Here is a 26,276-nt window from a genome sequence, read left to right as displayed (position 1 = left end):
CTTACAAGAACCTTAGGAGTTGGGTCAGGCAGATATCATTGTCTGGCATCATTTCACAGATGACAGTTAAGCCCTGGGAGGCTGGAGAGATCTGCCTAGATCACTCAGGTAGTTGGAGAGGTTTTCTGGACTCTGAAGACCAGTGATTGTGCAGGAAACCCAGTGGACCCAGAGACACACTGTCACCACTGCATCCACGTTTGTCACAGCCACTGTGATCTCTTGCCAGGGGTTGATAATAACTGCATAACCAGTCCCCCTCCTTGCACCCTTCCCCACAAATAGTTGCTTCTCAACTAGAGGCCAGAGTGATGCTCTAAAAATGTAAGTCAGAGCATGTTCCTCCTCTAGGGGAGGAGGCCCCCTCTAGGGCCCCTTTGGGGCCTCCTCTAGGGGCTCCCATCCCACTCACTATCAATCCTTGCACTGGCCCCAGACCCCACGTGTCCACCTGTCTGCCCACCCTTCCTCCCACACACAACTGCCTCGCTCCACTCCAAACTCATGAGTCTCCTTACTGGTCCTTGCACATGTCAGGCACCCTCAGGACCTTTGCACTGCAGTTCCCCTGACCTGAAATGACCTCCCACAGAGATATGTGCACCATCATTCCTTTATTTCCTTTAGGCCTCTGCATAAATATCACCAAATTAGGAAGGTCTTTCCTGGGGTGACAGAGTGGCTCAGTCAGTTAAGCATCCAACTCTTGATTTTGGCTCAGGTCATGATTTCACTGTCATGAGACTGAGTCCATGTCGGTTTGGGCTCTGCGATGACAGTGCAGAGCTTACTTGGGATTCTCTCTTTCCCTCTCTCTGCCCCTCCCCCACTTATGTGTCGAGTCCGTGCTCTCTCTCTCTCTCTCTCAATATAAATAAACTTTTTTTTTTTTTAAACAGAAGGGTCTTTCCCAGCCACCTGTAAAAGTTATACTCCTAATAATCTTTACCTTCTAGTATTTTTCCCCATAGCAATTAGGGACCTGTTAGTATATATCATTTACTTTTTAAATGTTACTACTCATTGTCTATTTCCTCCTCTAGAATGTATGCCCCCTAAGGGCAGGGTGTTTGGTGACATTTTGCAAGTGCTTAGAACTGTTCTGACACACACTAAATGTAGGATAAATATTTGTTGAATGGATGAATGAACCAAATCAGGGCACAGAAGTATGGCCTGAGAAATATCAAAGAACAAGTGAAAATTACTTATTTGCCAAGCTAAATAAAGGAACTGCTTACCAGAAAACAGGCATGTTACCAGAGCCCAAGGGTGAGGCTTTAGTTCGCTCCTCACAGGTGGCCTGGGCTTTATTCAGTGGGAAGAATTCATATGGAGGTTACTGAACCCAGTCAAATCAAGAGGAGATTGCATTCAAAATGGATGAGGCTCAGCAGTTAAGGTATGATCACATGCGTGTATCTCTGTACTTGGGTACACGTTTTTTCCCTCGGCTTTCAATGCCTCCTCCCTCTTCATCCTCAGCCCCCAACCTGGGGAACTCCTATTCAGCCTCCAAGGCTGGTTCTAACATGGGTTTTCCTGACCCCACAGGCTGAATTAGCTGGTTCCATATCTATACTCACTTGTTTGTGTTATAGTTATTGACCTATAATATTCGTTATTCTTCCTTGATAAAGTATGACTGCTAGGGTCACACTTTTAGTGCTATCACTGGGATGTCCCAGCAAACCAGGACAATTGGTCACCCTAAGTGTGAGGACCCGAAGGAATCCTGTCTCACGTTTCTTTGTCTTTCCAGAGTCTAAATGAGATCTGGAGCATCGAAGGATTAGTTAAGTAGAAAATGTGCAGATGTGCACTCCAGTATTTAAAGACGGGGCTGAGTTCTCTTTGAGCCTGTTGAAGATGATCTCTGTACAGCTCAGAACAAAGTGATAAATATCAGCATGAACAAATCTTATGAGAAACAGAAGTTGCTTTCATGCTTGCCCAGAAGGCTGGTAACCGGAAGGACACAGACTTAAAAAATGCAAATCAAATACACAGGTGGTTCTCAGCCTTTAGGATCTTGCTGCTCAACGTGTGGTACGTGGACCAGAAGCAGCTGCACATCTGAGACCTTGTCAGAATCGCAGAATTTCAGGCCCTCCCCGAAACCTACTGAATCACTACATCTTAGAAAGATCCCCAGCTGATTCATACACACAGTAAAGGTTGAAAAGCCCTACTTCAGGGCACATAAGAAATGCCCGAGGACCAATGCCAACACATGCTGGCATCGCCAGCCTAACCCTTGCAAATGTTGATTTGGTAGGCAATTTTCATCCATCACCAAGATTGAGAAAAGCCAGAAGTGTCTTTATCCTATTTCCTATGTTTCTCAGAATATGATACTTGGACCACCTGTATCTGGTGTTTGCAAAAAAGACAGATTTCTGAGCAATACCCGAGAATATGGAATCAGAATCTTGGTTAGGCCCTAAAATCATATTTTGAATAAATTTCCCAGGAGATTCCTATGTATACCAGAGTTGCTGAACCTGTCCTAGGAAAAAGAATGATGGCAAGGGAATGACAGGTACTCCTGCTTTTCTGTTTTTGTTCTTTTAACCTGCCTTCAATTCCTTCATTAAAGACAAAACTGACCTTTTGTAATATCACTCTTTTGAAGAACCGATCTCTCTTATTTTCAGGCCATGTGGCTTAGATATGAGCGGAACTTCTAGAAGTAGGCACATGCATTGGGCCTGACCAATGAGAAGGCTTCCCCCTGCTCACTGTAATTGCTCCAAGGTTGGGCACGTAACTCAAACTCATTTCTAGAACTACTGGGAAAGAGGTACTCTTTCTCCTGGCTTCCTAAGCTGTAGCATGTGAGTCTTGAGCTGCTGGCAGTCTTTGCTAATGTTAGGGGAAGCCTGCCAACACAGAAGGAAGTAGAGGCTGATGGAGGTCGGGAAAGGTACAGAGGTAGAAACCTGACCATGGCAGAGCCCGGGGAACCAGTCGTGTTGATGTAGTGCTTTAACACGGACTACAGTGTGGTTCAACATTAGGTATTAAATGAAAAATGGATTCGGGGCGCCTGGGTGGCTCAGTCGGTTAAGCGTCTGACTTTGGGTCAGGTCATGATTTCATAGTTCTTGAGTTCGAGCCTGTGTTGAGCTCTGTGCTGACAGCTCAGAGCTTAGAGCCTGCTTCAGATTTTGTGCGTGTGCGTGCGTCTCTCTCTGTGCCCCTCTCCCGCTTGTGTTCTGTGTCTGTCTCTCAAAAATAAATAAACATTTAAAAAATTCAATGAAAAATGGATTCTGTTGTGAAATATTGCATTAAACAAATTTCCACAGAGTTCCCTGCCAAGGACTTCTCAGACTCTTTACCATTACAAAGCACACTGTGAGTTTCTAAGTGGTATTTTGTGAACATGGATTTAAAATAGTCATATAGCATGTTATGGCACAGCGTCTCTTGGAAAATGCACAGGCTATTGATTTACAAAGTGTTCCTACACATATTTTATTTAATCCTTCCAAGAGTTTTTGAGGGTATCACTCTTGGTACAGGCGATGATCACAAGGCTAGAGATTTGGGGTGGATTGCCCAAGGCTGCCAACACACACCATTCCCCCCACCCCTGCCATGGCTGTCCTGGTCCCACAGGGATCAGCCACAGAGCCAGATGGAGGGTTCAAGGCATCCCCTGACTCCCGGCACTGTGGTCTTTCCAGGGTTTTCTGCTACCTGGGGTGGCATTTACTGGAATGAAAACAAGCCAAGGACAGTTGGCTGGTCTGTGTGGATACAGCAAAATTACACCGAATTACACATATGTTAATGGATGCAAACATAGTACAAATAAACTCCTGGCCTTTCTCTTTCAGGTGGCTCTTCAGAAAATCTTTATAGAGACCATTACTCCAGGAAATCAGAAGCCAGAAAGGGAGTTGCTACAGAAACAATAAAAGGAAGTCCTAACCTGTGTTTCCAATTTAAATCAAGGTTCCCATGAGATTAAAGAAAGGGCGGTGCATAGCTTTGGAGCATCTCTTCTCCCCCAATAACATTAATCCCTGCGGATGCTATGCCAGTATAATCAGTCGTCCCAGGGATTAGTTTTAAGGATTAAATTTTGGAACTTTTATCCAAATCAAACTCAAGAGTGCCCCCCAAATTTATCATGTGCTGAGGCTAAATCTTTCTTTCTATCAATACTTAACAGATCCAAAATGATGAAACTAGAAAGTAAAATAGTGTTTTTTGATTTAAAGCCCATGATCTTTCCACTACACCACACGAGAAGGATTTAACAGGAAAGGTTAAGGTTGAAATACCAGCTCTAATGAGATTTAGCTCTGTGGCCTCAGGCAAGACACACAACCTCTCTGGATCAGTTTCATCATCTATAAAATAGAGAAAATAATGTCCTCTCTGTAGGAATATTATGGGCATAAAATGACACAAGTTATGTGAAACCGCATTTTGAAGATTATGACACACAAATGTTCTTTCTATATACTGTTTCTACTTTTCTACAACTAATAATAATGTCACAGCAGAAATAAATATGAGAGTATTAGATAGGGAAAGATGAAGATACAATAAAATTGAGGGCACCTGGGTGCCTCAGTCAGTTGGGCGTCTGACTTTGGCACATGTCATGATCTCAAGGTTTGTGGGTTTGAGCCCTACATCGGGCTCTGTGCTAACAGCCTCAGAGCCTGGAGCCTGCTTCGGATTCTGTGTCTCCCTCTCTCTCTGCCCCTCCCCTGCTCTTGCTCTGTCTGTCTGTCTCTCTCTCTCTCTCTCCCAAAATAAATAAATAAATAAATAAATAAATAAATAAATAAATAAACAAAACATGTAAAAAATTGAGATTCTTGGGGTGCCTGGGTGGCTCAGTCGGCTTTGGCTCAGGTCATGATTTCACAGTTCGTGGGTTCAAGCCCCACGTCCAGCTCTGTGCTGACAGCTCAGAGCCTGGAGCCTGCTTCAGATTCTGTCTCTGTCTTTCTCTGCCCCTCCCCTGCTCATGCACTGTCTCTTTCTCTCTCTCTCTCTCAAATATAAATAAACATTTAAAAAAATTTTTTTAAAATTGAAATTCTCTACCCTTCACATTGTTCTTTATCCAGGTGTTGGAAAAACAAATGCAATTATCTTCATTATCTAAGACTTGATTTGGAAAATAATGGCAGACATTTCCAAAGTTGCTCATCATTTGGAAGTGAGTTCACACCTATCATGTTGTTTCATTAATTCACCCAAGATTTCCTAGTATATCCTCTGTGACCGGCCCTGTGTTGAGAACCAATAAAGCCTTTTCCTCATCAAACACCCAGGGGGATGAAGGCCAAGGTGAGGCAAGTCTCTGACAGGCACTGCCATTTCATACATAGGCGCTTCCCTGCCTTCCTAAGCCTGCCATGGAATCCCACAGTAATAGAATTTCTTTGAAACGAGTCTTTTTTTTTCTCCCACAAAGTTTCCATTAGGGTATAGTCCTGGTTTAAAATTTTTTCCTTCATTTTCTGGCCACGGGCCACATTTTTTTTAGCGCTGAGAAGAGAGCATAGTTTTCATCACTGTTATTTTGTTTTCTTATATTTTCACATATCTAATTTGGCATTCAGCATCTGCCTTTCAGCTCTCAGAACCGAGATGCAGGTGCAGGCTCTAAGACAAACTTGGCAATTCAGTTCAACCAACGCTTACCGAGTGCCCTCGAATGGGAGGCATCCGGAAACAATGGGATCCTCACCACGTGGGTCACCAACTGAGGCTGGCCACGCCCACTGCGCCTTATGGCCACGCCCACTGCGGCCTCGAGGATGCCTGAGCGCAGCCCACCAGAGAGCCTTCTGTGATGGAGCTAGCATGTAACCAAAAGGAAAACTTCAGCCTGTGTCATTACAGGTCTTTCTTTTCTGCTGGGCTATGCGCTCCGAGGAACACAGAAATCTTTTTTATTTTAATTGTGAAACATTCCCGTTAAAAAACATCCTCGTGGCTGGCATGTTTAATTGAGCTCTTGAGAGGGTGCGTCGGTGAGACTGGGGATGAATCGCCCGCAGTCCCATTGGTCTCACCAAGAACCCATTGATGCTTCATAAATCCAAGCCGGTACAAATCTAATTGAGTTACCATGCTGAATTAGCTCACATCTAAATGGCATTCATGTCTACAAATGGAATAATTAGAGTCTAGAAAATGGGATATATCAAGTGGCATCCCAAGTGACAACAGAGAGGCATTTGTATTCATTCAATCAACTGCTTTAAAAAAAAAAAAGCTGCTGTAAGACTTGACTTGGGCTGGATGATTAGATGCGGTGTATGCGCGCTTCGTTTTTCTTATTTTTTTAAATATTTATGTTTATTTGCAAGAGGCCCCTCTACTCATTCTTCAGATACTTGAAAAAAAAAATGTCAGCCCTGAAGTTATTTTTGATCACCTAGTTTAGAAAATAAGAAAAGGGAGTAGGGATAGTCCCATTTCAGCCTACAGATCTGTTTGTTTTCCACGATTGGAAATGGCGATCTTATATGATTCCTTTTGAGCTGTATTTTTTTTTCTCCTGCATTTGCTTCTAAGTACCCTGGTTAGGATGAATTCACACGGCGGGGGTGGGGGGGCGGGGCGCAGGTGGATTCAGCTGTGAATGCCAGAGCATCCTCTATTTGAAAAATGCCTAAGTACCTAATCATAAAAAATAAAGTTCACATCTTGTCCGGAAAGAATCTCATTAAATGGTTTTATTTCCAAGTTATTTTAGTTGTGAAATTTTAGGATATTTGAATTTAATGCTTCTTTGATTAATAGTTCAACTCAGCAAATATTACAAACAGGAAGAAGGCATTTTGACTATGCAGGCTAATGGCCTCCTTCTAATTCACACTGTAGTCTTCAATCTAATTTACATGCTTAGTTTATTTATTACCCCAATTAAGTTTTGCAAATAGTTTGCAATGAGGTCCCCATGACCTCATAACTCACAATTACTCTTGGGATCTCCTGCCCACTTTGGCACGTTTTGAATAATATTGCAATATCTTCCAGGAAAGGATTGTACTTAGAAAATGATGGATGGTGATTGAGAGCATCTTGTCCATAAAAGACTGGATCTGAGATGTGTCTTTGGTCTGCTAACTAGTTCAGAAACCTAAGCATTTGGATCTTTGGGATGTCAACGCTCCCTGTGGCCATCGGTTTTCTCACCCTATCCATTGACAATGTCCATTGACTCTCTCATCAAGAGTGGGGGTGTTTCAGTGTGAGAAGTCTGTGTCTGCTGTAAGGTCAGCCCTTGCAGCACACAACATAGGACATGGTATTATTTGATGGGGGCCAGAGGATTTATGTCCCTAATTTTATTTCTACACTCCAATTTACGTTGTCCATTAAAAATTTTAACTGGTAAAATCTAAATTAAGTCTCTAGTTTAGCTCACAGTATTATTATATCAATGTTAATTTCTTAGTTTTGACAAATGTACCATGGTCATGTAAGATGTTAAATTAGAAAAAGCTGAGCGAGGCATATATAGGAACCCTGTGTACATCTTTGCAACATATATATATATATATATATATATATATATAATTATTTTAAAATAAAAGGCTTAAAAAATATTTCTATCTGCAATCCTCAAACCTAGTAGTATCTTTATAAGAGTTCTCCTATGTTTATAAGAGTTCTCCACTCAAGAGTGGACCAACTTAAGCCTGTGGGTGCACGGGGAGATTTGCAGGGAAAGGAGGAATAGGAGGGGAGCCTGATCTCAAGTCCTGGCTCTGACTTGCACCAGCTAGGGACCTTGGACCAGCCCCTTGATCTCTCTGTACCCTAATTTCCTCATCTGACTGAAGATATCATCAATAATGCCACCACTTCAGAGCTCAGAAAGGAACAAATGTGAAAATAATGACTGTGCTTTAGGAAGATAAAAAACTATACACAATTTTATTAACAACTCTGATGGAGGTGAGTGTCAAGGGCAAAACTGGTGTGTGAACAATACCTTAAGATATTACAGAAATTACTAAAAGAGTCTTTGGAGCTAATTAGACCAATCTATTTTTTCAGATGAGAAACCCAAAGTGCAGAAAGTAACTTGTCGAAGGGTGATAGTCAGAAACAGAACTCACACCTTCTAATTCCCCAGCCAGTGCTCTTTTCCCTGGGTTGTGATATTTTCCAAGGTTGTGTCTCCTTTCCAGTTTTTATTTGAAAAATATCCCCTCCCACAACTTCTAATATTTGATTACTATGTAATCACAATGAATTTCCAAACCAAAAGCTTGCCTTTGAAGGATGGTCGAGTTATCAATGCAGAGAAAAACTGTTAAAATAAATGCAATCAGAATACTGCACAGAAATGGAAATTCAGTCCGATGATATCCAGCTGCATAAAACCTGTCCTAGAACAACTGAGATTACACACCCTGGAATCTAAGCTCCTCTAAAACTGGAAACCCTACCCAGCTTCTCCATTTGCCCCACAGTATTGCCTCCCTGCAGTTTTGCGGGTACAAAATTTTGGGAGTCATTTTTCTCTTTTTCTGTCACTGTCTGAAGTTAACATCTTATCTGGGATCCTCTTGGGAGGAGAATTTAAGTCTGACTCATCTTCACAAACTCCCCAGCAGCTCACAGGCTGCCTGATGCCTCTCACACATCAGGTGTTCAAAACTGTTGCTTGAATGTGTCTATATGAAAGCTCTTATGATACCTTTCAAAAGATCATGTTAGGCTTCCTCAGGGTCCCAAGGAAACAGCATTTCTCTCTGCTTCTTTTACACTTGAAATCATGCAATATTAAAAGATAAATTAATCAACTTCACTGCAAGTTAGGCTAATGGATAGACTTTCCCGTATAAGTCAGATCCCAAAACAATCCTCAGAAAAGAATCTCCCCAACTGCCAGGTTATAGGAGACTGCACTCTGAATATTAAATTTTCCACTGTGGATTACTATAAATTTCATTAGCATGTTTGCTATTCTAATTTGTGGATCTGTGCATGTATCACCACACTATAATTTACCTTGTGCTATTTACCCTGTGTTAACATCATCTCATATTGGCAATTCAATCCCTGAGTGCTTACTTTTTGAAATAAATGATGAAAGGCAAATCAGCTTAAGATTTTGAATACCATGGGGCACCTGGGTGTCCCAGTCGGTTAAGCGTCTGACTTCGGCTCAGGTCATGATCTCACGGTCCGTGAGTTCGAACCCCATGTCAGGTTCTGTGCTGACAGCTCGGAGCCTGGAGCCTGTTTTGGATTCTGTGTCTCCCTCTCTCTCTGCCCTCCCCACTCATGCTCTGTCTCTTTCTCTCTCTCAAAAATAGATAAACATTAAAAAAAAATTTTTTTTAAGATTTGGAATACCATACCCAGCAAAGGTGCAGAGATATGGGAAAGAAAATTGGTTATCACGTCACATAGGTTTTGTTAATTCCAAATGGTGGCGACACACTTGAAGAGTCTGCATCTGGCCAAAATAAATGCACCTTTCACCCGGCCTCTGTAGCAGAGACCTGACATGGGAACAGTGGGTCTGTCTACTCAGATTTCAAGAGAAAAGTTTCCTTAGAACTATGATTCAACAAGGGAAAGCTTTGTGGAAGGGTCATCTTGGCTGACAATGACTGAGAGAACTGTGGTATAATTTCATGTATTAATTCCTGGATTCATTTATTCAAGAATTTGTTTATCTGAAAAGTAGAGAGATGGAATCAATAGGCAAAATGGAAGTCCCAGTCCTTGTCCAGGACAAAGAATCAAAGAATCAAAGAATCAAAAAGTTTTAGGTTGCACAAGGAAAGGAAGAAAAAAAAAAGTAGCACTCTTCGTCAAGAAAAAAAAGTTTCTGTTGCTTTTAGCTGCACCTGATAGGGACCTAACTCAAATCACTTAATAAAAAGGACATGTTTTGCATGACGACAGCATCTTGAGTTGGGGGGCCCCTCAGCAGTTTGGGGCTATCATGAAGAGCCCTGTCCTTTCCCTCTTTGCCCTTCGCTGATGTCAGGATGTCAGCTTTGCTTTCGGACTGGCTCCCTTCATAAGCCAACAACTACAGGTTCATTTTCACGGGAAGAAGTGGGCCATTTCTCCCTCATGTCTATTTGTAAGATAGGACATAATTTCTAGGAGCCTGAAGGAGATTTCCACTCCAGTTGCATAAAAAACCCAGCCACATGCCTTCTTCTAATCAAATCACTGGCAATAGGAGATTGATTACCAGGCTTGAATCAGCCTAATCAGGATTTGCCCTTGGGCTGTGGTCACATTCCCTGCGGAGTAGGCACCTAAACAGACTTGAGTTTGTATCTGCAAGACAGAAGGGAGGACTAGCCTTTGGTAAGTAACCCATAGTAGAACACACTCCGCAGAATGGCAGAGGAATCATAACTCTAGGATGGGACTCTTCTACTGTGACATCTGTTAGGCAGATGCAGAGAAATCAGTGGTTCTAACACCTTATGGTTACCTTGGTAATTAGAGATACAAAGGGTGAAATGAAATTAAACTAGTAAAAGTTCTCCAAACGCTGACTTTCATGAGAATCATAAAAAGTGTTTTCACTCATGGGCTTGCACATATTGATGACAATCAGGTAGCTTCTTCTGTGAGCTTGGAAACAAAATCCATATACTATGTGTATATGAGAGAAAACAAGGAGACTGACTTTAGGAAGATCCAAAATTCAGTCAAGGTGGTCTGGGTTGCATTCCTTAAAGACAGGCCAGGGATGGGGTTATAGTTAATAAGCTATAACATAATCGACATGATTGCATCTTGTTAAGAGAAACAGCTATGTGGAGAGGGGTTTAGAAGAATCCTAAAATATTTTCAAAAGAATCCTGAAGGCAATCATTGTCAGTACCATCTATGGAGTGCTCTAGGAAAGACTTCCTTGGCAAGGTAAAAATCTCTCATACTATGAGAAGCTAAGAAGCTACTGAGAAGCTCCCCTAATATCAACAATCTTCTGAATAAGTGGGCCTCTGCTAGCATTTCATACAGGGAATGAAGGTACTGGGGCAGGCCTATGTGAGCAATCTGACTTCTAGACAGGTAAATTTCTTGCTATGGACTGAATGTTTGTGTCCCCCACAAATTCATATGTTAAAATCCTAACACCCAAGGTGATGGTATTAGGAGGTGAGGCCTTTTGGAGGTGATTACATCATGAGGGCTCTGCCTTTAGTGCTCTTATAAAAGGGCTGAGAAAGCTCCCTGGCCCCTTCTACCCATGCCAGGTTATCGCAACGTGACGGCTGTCAAAGAGGAAGCCTGCTTGTATCAAATCCTGGATCTGCTGGCACCTTGATCTTAGACTCCTCAGCCTCCAGAATTGTAGTAAGTCAATATTTATTGTTTATAAACTACTCGTCTATGGCATTTTACAGCCCAAATGGATGAAGACACTTCTCATTGCAAAACAATGAACCGACTTCCTAATACTGTAATAGACAATTAGGATTCCTGTGTGCATTCAGAGGAGGTATACACATACACACCCGAATGCCAGTTGATATCTTTTTTTTTCAGTTATTTTCGTCTCTCCCCAAGAGATAGATCTACTCCACAGCAGTGGATAAAAGCGAAAGAGGTAGTCCTGAATGGTGGTGAGTTTACTAAGACAAGTGTCACCGGTACAGCCTCTCAAGTGATTGTCATTTGTTTTTGTTACTGTCTGTGATTAGGAATTCTCCAGCCTGCCTACTGGTAATTAATGAAAATATTCTGATTTTTGTTTAATAAGACAAGGAAACCCTTTAATTTTTATGCTAAATGTCTTCAACTAACTCAACTTGACAATATATACAAAAGTTAACATCATTGAAACTTACTCGACTAAAAATTCTAGCCCATGATTTTTGTTTACTATTTTAAAGTGTTTGTTTTGTTTTGTTTTTTTAAGAAGCGAGTCAGAGAAGCTTATATCAAGTGTTTGGTTTTTTGAAACCCCATTTCTGGGTTCAATAAAGATTCAGCTCAACCTCCTGCACCTCGTCCATCTCCACCCACAGGCTCAGAGATGCCAGTTCACGGTGGGACCGGGTAGTGAGGGGCTTGCAACTGTCTCAGGCGTCAAGGAAAAATTCAAGTACTTTCACAGGACTATACCATGGAAAAACAATCTAAGAAGCATTTCAACAAGAACTGCAACCAAAAGTGGTTCTGATTAGCTTTCAGGCAACTAATCAAAGCCCTGGGCAATCCGTTCCTAACAGATAGCTGTTCCTTGTAAGCATTCGGTTGTTCTTCTGCCAGATTGAAACTCTTCAGACGTGCCTTCCATTTTTTGCAAGATCTCTCCTTATTAAAACACAGTCTGTGGTGTTAATTTATTCAAATTTGCACTCTCTAGCCCCTGGCACACAGGGGCAGTACTTATCAAATGGCAATGAATAGTCGTTGCTAAAGGTTGTGGGGTTTCCTGTAGGGATGAGGTGTTTCTTGCCATGAACCTGCAACATGCAGGAAACCAAATGTCAAGACCAGTTCATTGATTAACTGGGAAAATTAAGTACCCCCCGCCCCCCGAGCCCTGCCCCTCGCCCAGTACCGAAAGTGGATGCGACAATGAAAACAAAGATATGTCTGTCCTCCAAGTTTGGCTGCAAAATGAAGCTGTTTGCCTTCCTTTAAAATTTTGCATGAAACCAACATCTCTCTCTTAGATTTAATTGCATCCTCCAACAGAACCTGAAGTCTTTCTTTTATTATTGTAACTAACATCTCATAAATCTGAAACTAAAGCAAAACAGAGAACCGAAAGCTCAGTGATATTTAAATCAGCAAAATGTAGATCACACACTCAGCTGTGTTCACATTTTGTTAAAATGATATGCTTTAAAAACCAATTAGTAGAGTGCATTATGTATGGGCATAAGTACTCTGTTACTAACATGCCTGCATGAGAAGACCAGGAGAGAAACCACTCGATGAGGACCCCTCAGTAGCAGCCATCACTGAAGTCAGCTGATGCTCAGACATCTCTAGCAACAGTGGGGCAGTTTTCACCACCAAGGAATGTAAATGATAGTGTGCTGTCTGCAGCCCATCCTGAAGGATCGAACTTAATTCTGACAGTTTGTGTGTTCACTTGGGTGCATGTGCTTATTGCTCCGAGGGCGGTCCAAGAACCAGCAGGATCATGATAGGCAGATTCTTAGTTCTTGTGCAATACTCAGGCCTATGCACAACCATGCATGTGAACACACACCTCCTACCCCATGCCCCCATGTCTCTGCCCCAATCACTTCTTCCATTCCCAACATATTGAAACATAATCCTCCTTTTAGAAGATCCTCAAGGGATTCAAACGCATGTTAAAGTCTGACAGGCACTGGTGTATATCACTTTAAAAGTAAATAACTTCTTCAGTGTCCCCCATTTTACTAGGTTCCACCACGAAAAGCACATAACCCAAGTGATTGTTTATCAGTATACAAAGCACAGAGAGAGGAAATTTTCCCCAAGGAGGAACAGACTGAATAGTATTAACAGTGCTTTAAACTGTAATGAATTCCCAGTCTAATTCACTATGAGGTTTCAATTTATACCACATTTAGAGTACTCCAGGTTCAAGTAATCACTGCAGTAATTAGCTTACTTCCAGTCCTCCAAAATAAACCCACTAATTTTTGCAATCAGCCTTCATTTGGTTAATCACCAGTTTAATTGATTTAATTAGTTTGATCTGCAAAATTAGTCAAGTGTAAATACTGTTTTGTAAACAGAGTTTAGCTCCAAGCTGTAAGATAGGGAATTCTAATTCAAACCTAGAGTTAATAACAAAACCCACACATCCAGGATTTGTCATGGCATACAGCAATTGCAAGTTTTCAAGACAGAGGCCCTTGGAGGTTCTGATGAATGTTTTGGAAATGTGCGATTGTTAATTACAGGATTGACTAAGCCATGAGACACCCCCCCCCCAAACCAATTCGAACAGATATCACAACTACCATACAGTGACCATGTTAAAGATTATAAAAGGAATTCTTTCCATATCTCTTCCTACATGAGCTGGCTCGAATAACTCGAATGTTCAGAGGGTCGTTCTCGTTTGAATTTCATGTTCTTTTTAATATGTCCAGCCTTGCCCGCTGAAGGAAATTTTAAACCTTCCCCGAAACAAATGTTAATACAATAATAGAATTTTTAAAGCAAACACATCCACTTACGTTAACAATACGGAATTCAAAAGACGTACCACACACCGTGGGGTACAAAATACGTCTTCACTTTTTAGTAGTTTTTCAATACAAATTTGACAAGATAAAAATCCCCTTTAAACACCCCCAAATGAATTCATTCTGAGTGCTGAACTCAGTAGATCCCCTATAGAATTAAGACAATCTTTCCATTTAAAATCTCTGCCTAGTATATTGTAAATGAGGGAGGGATTAGGTAGGAAAGTAATTGTTTATAGACTGTATTTTCCCAGATTGCTTCACATTACTGAGCCACTATTAATGCCACCTGTTTGGAATTTTCCACACTTTTGCTTGTTTTTTTTTTTAAAAAATTAATTAGTATTAAGTGAACATTTTGGGATTCTGTTAACTGTGCTGACATGTTTAAACTGAATTAAAAACCATTCGGAAGAGTGGTGCTATAAATAATTTATCAAATTCTTGAGAATGCAACAGACAACGAACTGGGCCATGGAGGTACAGTTTTTACAATGCACTGAATGCTGAGACAGAGGCTAGGAATAGGGGTGTGGAAGCAGCCTATGAATGCATGTCCTATTAACTGTCATCAAAACTTTAAAAATCCGTTTATCAGTTTAGAAAAAGGGTATGGTCTTTCTTGTTCCAAACACAATGTTGAATTTATCTGTAGAGCATACATCTATCAGGCCTATAACCCTTCACATTGTCTCAGCAAGCTTTCTTCCAGCTCAAGCTTTTTCTGTAATGCATCAGATGGTAAATATTTTAGGCTTTGCAGGAAAGCAGTCAGAATCAAGATGGAAATGAATGAATGGGTATGAAATCTTTTTATGGCTTCTAAAATTTGAATTTCACATAATTTTCACCATGTCATGAAATATTCTTCTGATTTTTTTTTTCAAACACTTAGGAAGGTTCAAACCTTCTGGCTGTACAAAAATGGGCGGCAGACTGATTTGGCCATGGTTTCCCCATCCCTACTCCAGTTATTATGAGACAAGTGACTACTGAGAGTTACTAGAGACATTTCCAACTACGCCACTTCAAAGTCCATTTTATAACCTGTCATTTACAACTTCATATCAATTTTATAATGATTGCTCTCTGCTTACAGAGTAACTTCACATACTAGATCTGAAGGCACAGGGGCAACAAGGAGTTGGACATGGGAGCTCAGCTGGTGTTAAAAAGAAGGAACAAAGATCAGAGACTTATATGCAAGCACGAGATACGAGCTACATCTTTACAAGAGTCTCCAGGGCAGAGTTGGGACCTCTCCCCCTCCAGCTGCCTTTAGTGTTCACTTAAGCCCTTCTGGTGACGTTTTCCCTATTGAATATTGTTCTAAATTATTTCTACTTTAACTTGATTTCATTTGAAGCAAAAATACTGTAGTTGTGGGAAGGGGAATTGGTTGAAAATCAAAATGTGATTCTTCCATTCTTATTCTTCTGCAGAATGACTCTGAGCCCCCAAATCTCTTCTGGAAGGTTTTGCAGATATATAGTTGGGTATTATTACTCATTTCCCATTATCCCTGACAAGGCAGCTGGAACCATCACCAATGGGGTTTCATAACTATGTTTCAATAAGTGCTTAATTTTCTACAAATTCCCCACAGGTAAAAGATGAGGAGCCTAAAATGTATTCGTTTCAAATTGTTCTGCTAACATTGCTAGAGAATTCCAAAAGACAAAAAAGGGCATTTGAAAAAAATGAGTCTGATTTAACCTGTATCATTTCAGCAGCCATGGAAGCTTGCTTGGAAATTCTTACTGCAACTTAGCAGGTGCGTGACTTTGGGAGGTCATTAATCCCTTTGAGCTGCAACATCTTTTCTGTAAAGTGGGTTCACGGAATGTGCCCTGCTGATCTTGGGACATTGCACGGGTGACCTTGGGGCATTCTCACGTGAGAAAACTGTGTGTGGAAATGCTCTGTAAAAGGGACATTGATTCCATTAAAGAGGTTCCATTAACACACATGTACTGAGCATCTTCTAAGCTTAGGAGGCAGAAATGAGTAAGTGGAGGTGGAGTAGGTCAGTACAGAAAAGCAGGGCAAGCAAATGCTGTGTATGTTGAAACACCTAGTTTTCCTGGTATGCAGTGGCCAGGAAAGTCTTGAAGGAGGAAATAGCTAAGCAGAAGGAGGGAAGAGCATTTACGGAGTGAGAAAGGCATTGCTCTTTCATAACTCCACATTTGATGACAACTTTCTCCTTCTCCTTCTCCTCCTCCTTCTCCTTCTTCTTTTTGAATGAAGGCTTCCTGCTCTAGCTCAGGACATTTGTCTAAGATTTCCCTCTGCAGGATTTGTATAATAAGCACGCGCTCCTGACTTCTTGTTGGACTTAGGCAGAGATACCTGAAGAAGGACATAAACCCAATCCAGAGCCGACTGCTTTGAAAATCTCTTACTGTTTCACTAGACATGTTTAGGTCTAATAAGACGTGCAACTGTTACATCTTCTTACAGCTTTCTCGAACTTTTTAGGTATAAGTAAGTACCCATAAAACCTCCAAATTGTTTGTGTGGTATCTAGATTTCCTAACAAAGAAAAAGATCTAAACTGCAGACTTTAAGCATCTTGGATATTAAAACATTCTCAGGGTACTTGTGTGAAAATGGGGAAGGATTCTTCGGGGAAAGCAGAAACTGCCTCGTAGTGAAACTGCCCATCTGGGAGTTCCAAGTGCAAATACTGGTAGGATTCCAGAGTCTTAACTTTTTTTCGCTGCAAAAAGTCCCAAAATTATATGCCAGAGAACATCCAGGTTAATACATATATTTGGCCAAGCTCCCCAGGGCCCTGCTAAATCCCCCATGTTTTTATAGTCAGTATACATTTCAGATCTTGGGTGCTAATTTGTATCACTCGTAAAAACAACTGTGAAAGCTATTTGGTGCTTACAATGCAATTACCACTAAACAGGTTTTGGGGTATTCTCATTAAACTGAGTCCAAGATGTTTTTGCCCTCATGAGTTCTGTTGATCTGTTCTTTGTTGGTTCTAATTATCAATCAAGATGAATGAATTGGTCGTCCACTTGGTGAAAAGTCTTTTTCTGCATGCAATCAGGACCCAAGCTGAGAGAGCCTTCAGAGATACCTAACCTTGGAATGGGCCATTTTCGGGGCTTGCATGCACAGATGGGTGGAACAGCATTACTCTCTGTCTAGAACATGCTTGAGGGTATACATGCAATTTATGGTCTGTGTGAGCATGTGTAAAAATATGCACACACAGACATATACACACATTTCTGGACTGACTACAGATCTTTATGTAACCCCTTCCTCGTCTAATACAATATTTTTGATGTGAAGACTTTTATATTAATAACCTTTCCAGGGGGAAATCTGTAATTGCTGAGCCAGGGAAAAAAAACTGCGCCTTAGGAACCTGATTACAGTATTTTAGTATGTCTGCTTCCCTTGGAGTTTCCACCAGTCTGCTCTTAACAGAGATCCAAACTACCCAGTGGGCACTCAGTACACCTCACAGAAGATTAGGACACCTTGCGTGCGATCAGGCATTAAACCGTGGCCTTCTTTACCTCCACAGCCGCTGCTGTTCCCCGGGTAAGCTTGCTGGCAACCATTCTCAAAAGCAATGTTTGCAAAATCAGACTGGCATGACACCACCACACATGAAGCGTTAAGTCTCTTTTTATGGCCGTTTCCAACGATCTTGGGAACAAACTGGCCATCTAACAAAGATTCTTTGAACTGGGAATTCAAATGGCTTTGGATAGGAAGAAATGTCTGTCTGGGAGGCAGAAGGAGGGGGAGACAGCACGGAGCAGCAGGTATTTGCTAACGAATTCTGAGGCTTCCATTCATCAGCGCATAACATTACAAAGGGGAGAAGAGCCTTTATTTCTTCAGTAACAGCAGGCAACATCACCTATCTTGCGTAAGAAAATGCGACTGAAAATTGTGTGTGTGTGGTGAAAAGGGAGAAATTAAGTCTACTTCATCAAAGACATATGATAAGCATTTTCATTCAGTTCATTTGTGTCTGTGTATGTATACATTGTAATATACACACATTATAAATTACATACATTATATCATATATATTAAAAGCACTGTTTTTGCACAAGGGCTGTTCTCCAGTTATCTACGTGAGCTAACAACAAAAACAGTGTCATTAATGTACACTGACATAAATTTCAAAAATCACTGTTTTGTAACATGTGGAAGATAGCTCTGGGGAAATCTTGAAATCATATAAGCACGTCCTTGGTAGATTGGTTACATGTTAATTTGCCTTCAGGAATGAACGAAGCAGGCTGCACCTTCATGAGGGTCACTCACTAGTAAGACATTTGTCAGCATGTAAAAAATTCGAATTCTCTTTTGTTTCAAATCAGCTAGGAGCCAAATCCTTTCTTTTGAATCAGTAAGAGCCTCTGTAACTGTGAAAACATTTTCCTAATGTCCCTTTAAAAAGGCCAGGGAACTCTGACAATGAGCATCAAGGTCTTAAAAAGGTTTGTAACTTTTACAGGGCACCTGTGTGGGTCAGTCAGTTGGGCATTCCATTCTTGACTCTGGCTCAGGTCATGAGCTCATAGTTTCTGGTTCCTGAGACCCAGCACCGGGTCCTGCTCTGCGCTATAATTCTCTGTCTCCTCTCTGCCTGCCTCCCACTCGCTCAAGTGCTCTCTCTCCCTCTCTCTCTCAATCTCTCTCTCTAAATACATTTTTTTAATGTTTATTTATTTTTGAGAGAGAGAGAGAGAAAGAGAGAAACAGAGAGACAGAGCACAAGCAGGGGAGGGACAGAGAGGGAGACACAGAATCCAAAGCAGGCTTTAGGATCTGAGCTGTCAGCATAGCACCCGCACCCCAGGCGGGCCTCGAACCCATGGATGGTGAGATCATGACCTAAGCCGAAATCAGATGCTTAACTGACTGAGCCACTCAGGCACCCCCCTCTCTCTCAAAATAAATAAACAACAACAAAAAAAAGGTTTATAAACTTTGACCCAGTTATCCCCTTTATTGGAACCTATTGCAAAGGAACTAGCCTAAATACCTAGAAAGTGTTTAAGTTACACTATTAATACTAACAGGGAAAATTTGAAATGGATTACTTCATTTTGACTCATTTAGGTTAAGTAAACTATCATATATCCAGTGAATTATCCTGCATTCATTAAATATATCCATAAAGTATATTTACAAATTTATACTTATATATTTGTATAAATTATTATATGAAAGAGATAAATGTTATTAATATAGGTTAATTGTTATATTGTATAAGTACAGTATATATTTACTTTAAATTAAATATCTTTACAAATTTATATGAACAGGAGGTGATATGTGCACTACTATGTTAAATTACAATCACATAAGTAATGCAATCTCTATTATATTAGGGGGAAAAGAGTGGAAATCAATGGATCAAAATGTTAGCAGTATTTATTTCTAGGTATGAAACTATGGGTGAGTTTCCCCACTTCCTTCTACTGTTCTATAGTTTCCAAAAAGTCTTTCCACAATGACTGGTGAGGATAACACGGAAATAAGGTTTAACTTGGGAAATAAATGGGCAAATAAATGGGAAATAAATGCCACTGCTGCTAGAGGTGGTCAGCAGACAAATGAGAGACGTTCTGGTTTATTATCTGGCAAATCCCTATTAGCCACATTCCTTTCAGGGCTAGGGTTAGATCTGGGCAGGTTGGCAGCTCAAGGAAATCACCCTTCCATTTCTTTTTTTTTTCTTTTTTAATATTTTTAACATTTATCTATTTTTGAGAGACAGAGAGAGTGCTAGTAGGGGAGGGGCAGAGAGAGAGGGAGACACAGAATCGGAAGCAGGCTCCAGGCTCTGAGCTGTCAGTACAGATGCAGGGCTTGAACCATGAAGCGTGAGATCATGACCTGAGCCAAAGTCAGATGCTTAACTTACTGAGCCACCCAGATACCCCTCACCCTTCTATTTCTAACTCTGAGTTAATTTTCTGAATGGCGTGCGGGGTGGGGAGCATTTAACCTGAATCAAAATTCTCAGGGAGGTGCCTATGAATGATCATCTGAGTTGGGAACATAAGACCGTTCTTCGCCCATCATTACAGAGCTCCAATCGCCTGTGGATATGAAGAGTCTGTCAGACAAAGATCTGGGACCAAGTGAGCTGAAATGCTGAAATGTGGGCTTTGGAGCTCAGCAAAGAAGAGGCCAGAATACCCAGGGGGTTACTCTGCAGGGGCAGGACATAAGATGGTGCTCCTGAGGAAGAGGCTGGCAGGGAGCCAGCAGGATCCCAGCAGATTCCCAGTGGGGAGAGAGTGGGATGGGGGCTGGCCTAGAACACAGCTTTTGTCAGACCTGAAGCCTGTACCTGAGACGTGTGTGATGGTTCCATGTTGTTTTTCTTTGGTCTGTTTCCTTTTGATTTCCCTGTGGCATCTGCTGTCTTCAAAGCCAGTCAGTCTTGAGCTATTGCCTGGGCTGTACAAAGAGGGCTGAAGCAGAACAGATATGTCCTTGCAACTGAGCACATTGGCAGAAACAGCACACCAAGTGAGCGTAGCCCCTGCCAGTCCCTTTTGGAGGCTTTTCCTATCAACATCACTGGGTTACGGCCAAAAGATCATTTAAAGAAGTCTTTTGAGCAACTTTTAAATTTATACTTAAAATCACATGGCCATATTTTACTATAAAATAAAAAGCGTATTCTTAACTCAAAGGCTGAATTTTAACACAAGCTCAGGTCAAACTTCTAGAAGTCACCTCTTGAACTTCATGATGGAAGTGTCCTAAAGATGACGTCTGTAAGGGGCCCGATCCTTGCTCCACCATTTGGGATGTCATTGGCACTAACAGCCCCTCTTCATTCCACTGTGGCCTCTTGATTAGAGCCACTGCCCTCATCTCCTCTTGTGTCCACCACCTTTGTATCCCCCCTCTCCCAGGTGAATTTACAACGAGCTCCCGCCAGCTTGCTGCCTGCCACCCAAGTGTCAGAGTGGCAGTGGTCAGATAGAAGCTCAAAGTATAGAAGATCACGCAGCCCACTCTGACCAATAGTTGAACCTCCCCTCCCCCCCGCCCCCCCCCCCCAGTGAAAAAGGCATACTGAGTGAGGAAATACATTAAGGCAATAAAAAAAAAATTGTGTGTGTGTAGTGTGTGATTTAAGTTTTTCAGAAACTTTTTCAGAACGATACTGGCGATAATCAGGAAAAATTTTACATGATAAACTATTTACGGTAAAAGCAACACATGCGCTGTTTCCATTGAGCAAATTTTACTTTTAGATGTTAAAAGTAATCCAGAATTTAAATGTAAAGGAAAGGAATGTTTAAAACAATGTAATCGCGGCTCCACAGTTCACCAACTGCTGTGTTTCCTACTAGGAATCACGGCTCATCTTAAAAGACTTAACTTTGTGTTAAATAAGAGGCGAGAGTTAATTTAGGGAGTGATTACAGAGGAGGCGTTTTAGAGCAACAGTGATCGTGGCACAATTAGTCTTCAATTTGTAATTGAGAGTAACTCCCAGAGGACTAACTCACTGATGAATTTCAAATAAGCAGGCTTCAAAACGAACAAGAAAAATGGCTAATTATAGGCTAAGAGGGAAAGGAAGGTGGGGAAAGAAAAGAAGCTGAATCTATAGGATTCGAGTGGTGTTTCCTTAAAACCTTGCCAACAGGAAGTGCAATCACATACAGCTGGGAGAGCCACACACGGACTAGGAATGGGGCAACAAGGCCAACATGAGATTGACAGAATGTATCTGCTGCTCGCCAGTCATGCAAGAGGCTGTGGTCTGAAAATGGACAGGCACCAGGTTTTATGGCAGCCACTGACCCGAAACGCACACTTAGGCTTAGGTTAATGGTCTCTGGCAAGGATCACAGAGAGAGGCTTCGGCTCTGCCCATGCTGGAGTGGAACAAGCTCACATACTGCTTGCTATTAACTAGGCCGATGGGGAAATCTGCCTCCTTAAGCAGCCAACACACCACCCAGAGCCAGGAGCTCTGAAGTTTCTCTAACAGCAGCCTCCAGGTAAAGACGTGCAGGCTCTGAACAGACAGTCTTGGCCCAGGCTCCTGTCAGTTGCCTTCTGGCAGCCAAGTAAGGGGACCAACTTCCAACTCCCTCTACATCCCAACATTTTACAGGGTTGGGGAAGGTGTCCTTGCACTCGACTCAGTGGCAGACAGGAGAGAACATTTCCTGCTCTCAGGAATGTGCCCAAGAATGAAGGTCTTATTACACCCTCTTCTTTCTTCCCTCGCTCAGACTTTTTCCAGGGACTCCAGCCATGGGGAGCCTTACTAGGAAAAACCTGAACATCACACTCACCTCTGTAGTGCCCACCAATCAGAGAAGGTGGAAGACCCAGCTGACCTGGTCATCTGTAGAAGGCCCTAGAACAACACCCAGAGCTCCAGAAACTATGACCCTGAGGCAGACTCCTTATTTTTGGTAAATCCCAAAACACCAACATCTGCCCTCCACCTAAGAATCTCATTTTGCTCAGGGACATCAACTTCCCTACTCTTAGAAAAAAGAAGAAAATACTTCTTGTTGTAGTCTTGTTGTAGTCCTATATAGAACTGTGCTTGGTTTTAGTGTCCCAGTCTTCCATGGCTATTTTGCTTCCAGTAACAGTGTCCCTGTTTCTCTGGGGATGGGGTTTACTTTTCCCAGCCAGTGATGAGCATGTGACTCAGCCCTGCTAGGGTTTCCCAACCCCTTGGCCGTATGATTATTTCAGGGATAAGTACATAGTGAAAGCAGCCCCTAATTGTCTCCATGAGACTTTAAAATACGAATACTGGGAAAGAGACAGGCTCTTCTTCACTTGGGTCATGAGGCAAAAGCACTGGGTAAGCCAAGACCCACAGGGAGCCAATTTTTTCTTTCCTACGGAGAGGCCTGAGAATAAAACAAACCAAAAATAATTAGATGGGAGAAATAAAGACAGACAAAATCATGGTAATACCATTGAGACTCAGGACCTACCTATGCCTGAAGCCAATGTACCCCTTGACGCCCCAGCTACTACAGCCAATACATGGACTTCTGGCTCAAGCTAGTTTGAGTTTCTGTCACTTACAACACTGAGAGTCTAGGCTTACAGCAAAGAGAGAATGGGGTCCATACCAGATTTTGCATTCTGCCCAATTTGTAACCCACTGGGTCATATATCCCTACAAAAGTCACATATAGCTTGAAGAAGGAGAATAATGGAGCTACTTAACCAAACTTTCTTGTTCTGTAACAAGTGGTTCTTCTGGTATACTGTGTGTTCCTTATGGGCATGCACCACATTCATTTTGTGTATCTTAGTTCTCCCAGAACCTGGTAGATGCTCAGACATTTGGCCGAGTTGGTTTTACTTCTAACAGGTGAAAGAATGATGAAACAATGAACTACAATGAATTCGGTTACTTTTTTTTTTTTTAGTTCTTTAAATTTTATTTTAGAGAGAGAAAGAGAGAGTACAAGCTGGGGAGAGGGCATAGGGAGAAAGAGACAGAATCTTAAGCAGTTTCCGTGCTCAGTGCAGAGACCAATACAGGGCTCGATCCCATGATCCTGGATCATGACCTGAGCCAAAATCAAGAGTTGGACGCTCAACCGACTGAGCTATCTCTGTGCCCTTGAATTTAGTTATTTTTATTGAGTTCTCTCCATGTGAGGGTGGTCAAGAATTTTGGGGTGTGTCCTAGATTGGGTTCCTCTGAAAGCAAACCCTGTAACAAAGACTTGGGTACAGTAGCCTGTTTGGGAGGAGAGAGTAGAAAGAGAGAAGAGCCAACAAAGGGTACATTCATGTGCTAGTGAATGACAAGGCAACTGGGCTCAGTCCCATTGCCTGAGAAGTGGACCATCCTAGGACGGGAGGCTAGGGTATTTCTCCACCAACACATGACACACCATTGATCAAGGGGCACCTTCCAGAGTACTAACCTCCAATTCTACCAACAACACACACACACACACACACACACACACACACACACACCCCTATGTTGCACCTGTGCATGGCTGAGTGGCCTTCTACATATTAGGGAATGCTGAGCAGAAACTCTACGGTGCATACAATGGTGTGTGGAACAATCCACCATAGCTGTGATGAAACCAGATGAACTGAGTGAAATGGTGGTAATCAAGCACCACATCCAGGCAGTCAGCGTTCCTAAAAAACATTGGAGTTCAGATACCTAGGAAGTTATATGGCATGATTAGTGGTAGTCTTGGACAAAAGACATTAGAAATTATATGTCCTTATAAAGGCCACGTGTAGTGTCTCCCTGGTCTCTTCAGACTCCACAGCGAATCTGGGGAGGTATCCACAGAAGCGTGTATGACTGTGCACTTTTTCAGCTGTTCACACAGTACCGGACCATAATCTTTGTAAGGGCAGGAACTCTGTTATGTTTAGCTCACTGGTATATCTCATTGTAGAACACAGTTCCCAGTACATAGCATATGTTGAATAAATACTCGTTGAGTGGATTAAACAACAATAAGAACTATAGCATGGGGACTATGTATTATTTCTAAGAGATCTGGGGTTTGCTGGTCCTTTATGCTATGGCATTGTTCCAGTTATAAATCTTAAGGCCTGACCTTATGAACACTGAATACCATTTGAGTCAGACAGATCACAAGCACCATAGGAATCTGAAAAAGAGAATAATAGTTTTGGGGCAGCAGGAATATAGCAGTGGACTCTAAAGTGACCATGCTGACAAGTGGATGGGAAAGTGGGAGCATCCGCTGGAAATTTCTCAATTACGGGTCACATATGGTGTCAATTCACTCTTGAAGATAATTGGAGTCCATTAAGAAGAAAATGCTGGATTGCCAGAAACTTCTTTCCTCTGCTTCTTGTACTTGAGCAATTTTTTTTAATCCCAGAGAGAAGCAGTAACAGAAGAAAATATCCATTCATTCATTTGCTCATTCACTGAATCAATGAACATTTGAGTCTTATTATGTCCCCGGCAATAGGCTTCTGAGGATGCAACAGTGAGCAAAACAGACACAATCCCTGTCCTCAGGGAACTTCTAGTCTGGTGTGGAGATAGACATTAAATATTCGCCTAAAGAAGTATATAATAATATGTTGCCATGGTGGCCATAAAGGTACTTACAGGGCATTTTAAGAAAGACTAAGAAGAGACATTTTGGAATGGGAGTTCAAGGCGGGTCTCTGAGGAAGGGACATTTACAATGAGATCTGGAACACGAACAGCAGTGAGTGAGACCACGGGGAAGGGGATGACATCTTAAGGAGCAGCATATGCAGAGGTCCTTAGGGGGGAAGGACTTAACAAGCTCAATGAATTCAAAGAGGGCCAGTATGGCTGGAACAGAGTGACTGGAAGAGTGGGAAAGATAAAACCAAAGGAGGGGTGGGGCCAGGAAAGTGAGCAAGTGGCCTTAGAGGCCACACTGAAGACTTTGGCTTTTGCCCTAAAAGTAGTGGGAAGCCACTGAAGAAGGGTGAGCAGAGGGGTGCCTGGGTGGTTCAGTCAGTTAAGCAACTGACTTGATTTCGGCTCAGGTCATGCATGATCTCACAGTTCGTGGCCTTGAGTCCCGCATAGGACTCTGCAATAACAGTGCAGAGCCTGCTTGGGGATTCTCTCTCTCTCCTTCTCTTTCTGCCCCTCCTGCATCTCTCTCTCTCTCTCTCTCTCAAAAAAAAAAAAAAATAAATAAATAAATAAACATGAGAAAAATGTGTGAGCACAATGCCCTTGACCAGCTGCTTGTCTCAAACACTAGCCAAAGAGGAAGCAGGGAGGTTAGTGAGTGAACTATCTCCATAGTTCAAAACACATTGCTGGCTAGGACTAGAGTTGGGGCCAAGGAGATAAACAAAAGTAGACATGCTTGAAAAGGCATTTGGGTACAAAAACGACAAGACTTATTGAAAGTGGAAATGAGGGAGAGGATTGGAAATGAATGCAAGGATTACTCCTTAGATTTCTGGCTCAAGTAGCGTGTGGGGGGTGGTCAACAACAGAGAAGGGGGAGACTTGGGGAATAGCAGGTTAGGGGTGGCAGAGTCAGAGTTCAGTTTGGATGTTTTAAGTGTGAGATGCTCGTGAGATGACAA

Source organism: Felis catus, chromosome B3, assembly GCF_018350175.1.
Source record: "Felis catus isolate Fca126 chromosome B3, F.catus_Fca126_mat1.0, whole genome shotgun sequence".
In the NCBI taxonomy this organism is placed as follows: Eukaryota; Metazoa; Chordata; class Mammalia; order Carnivora; family Felidae; genus Felis; species Felis catus.
The sequence above is the reverse complement of the archived record's forward strand: the minus strand, read 5'-3'. Positions refer to the sequence as shown.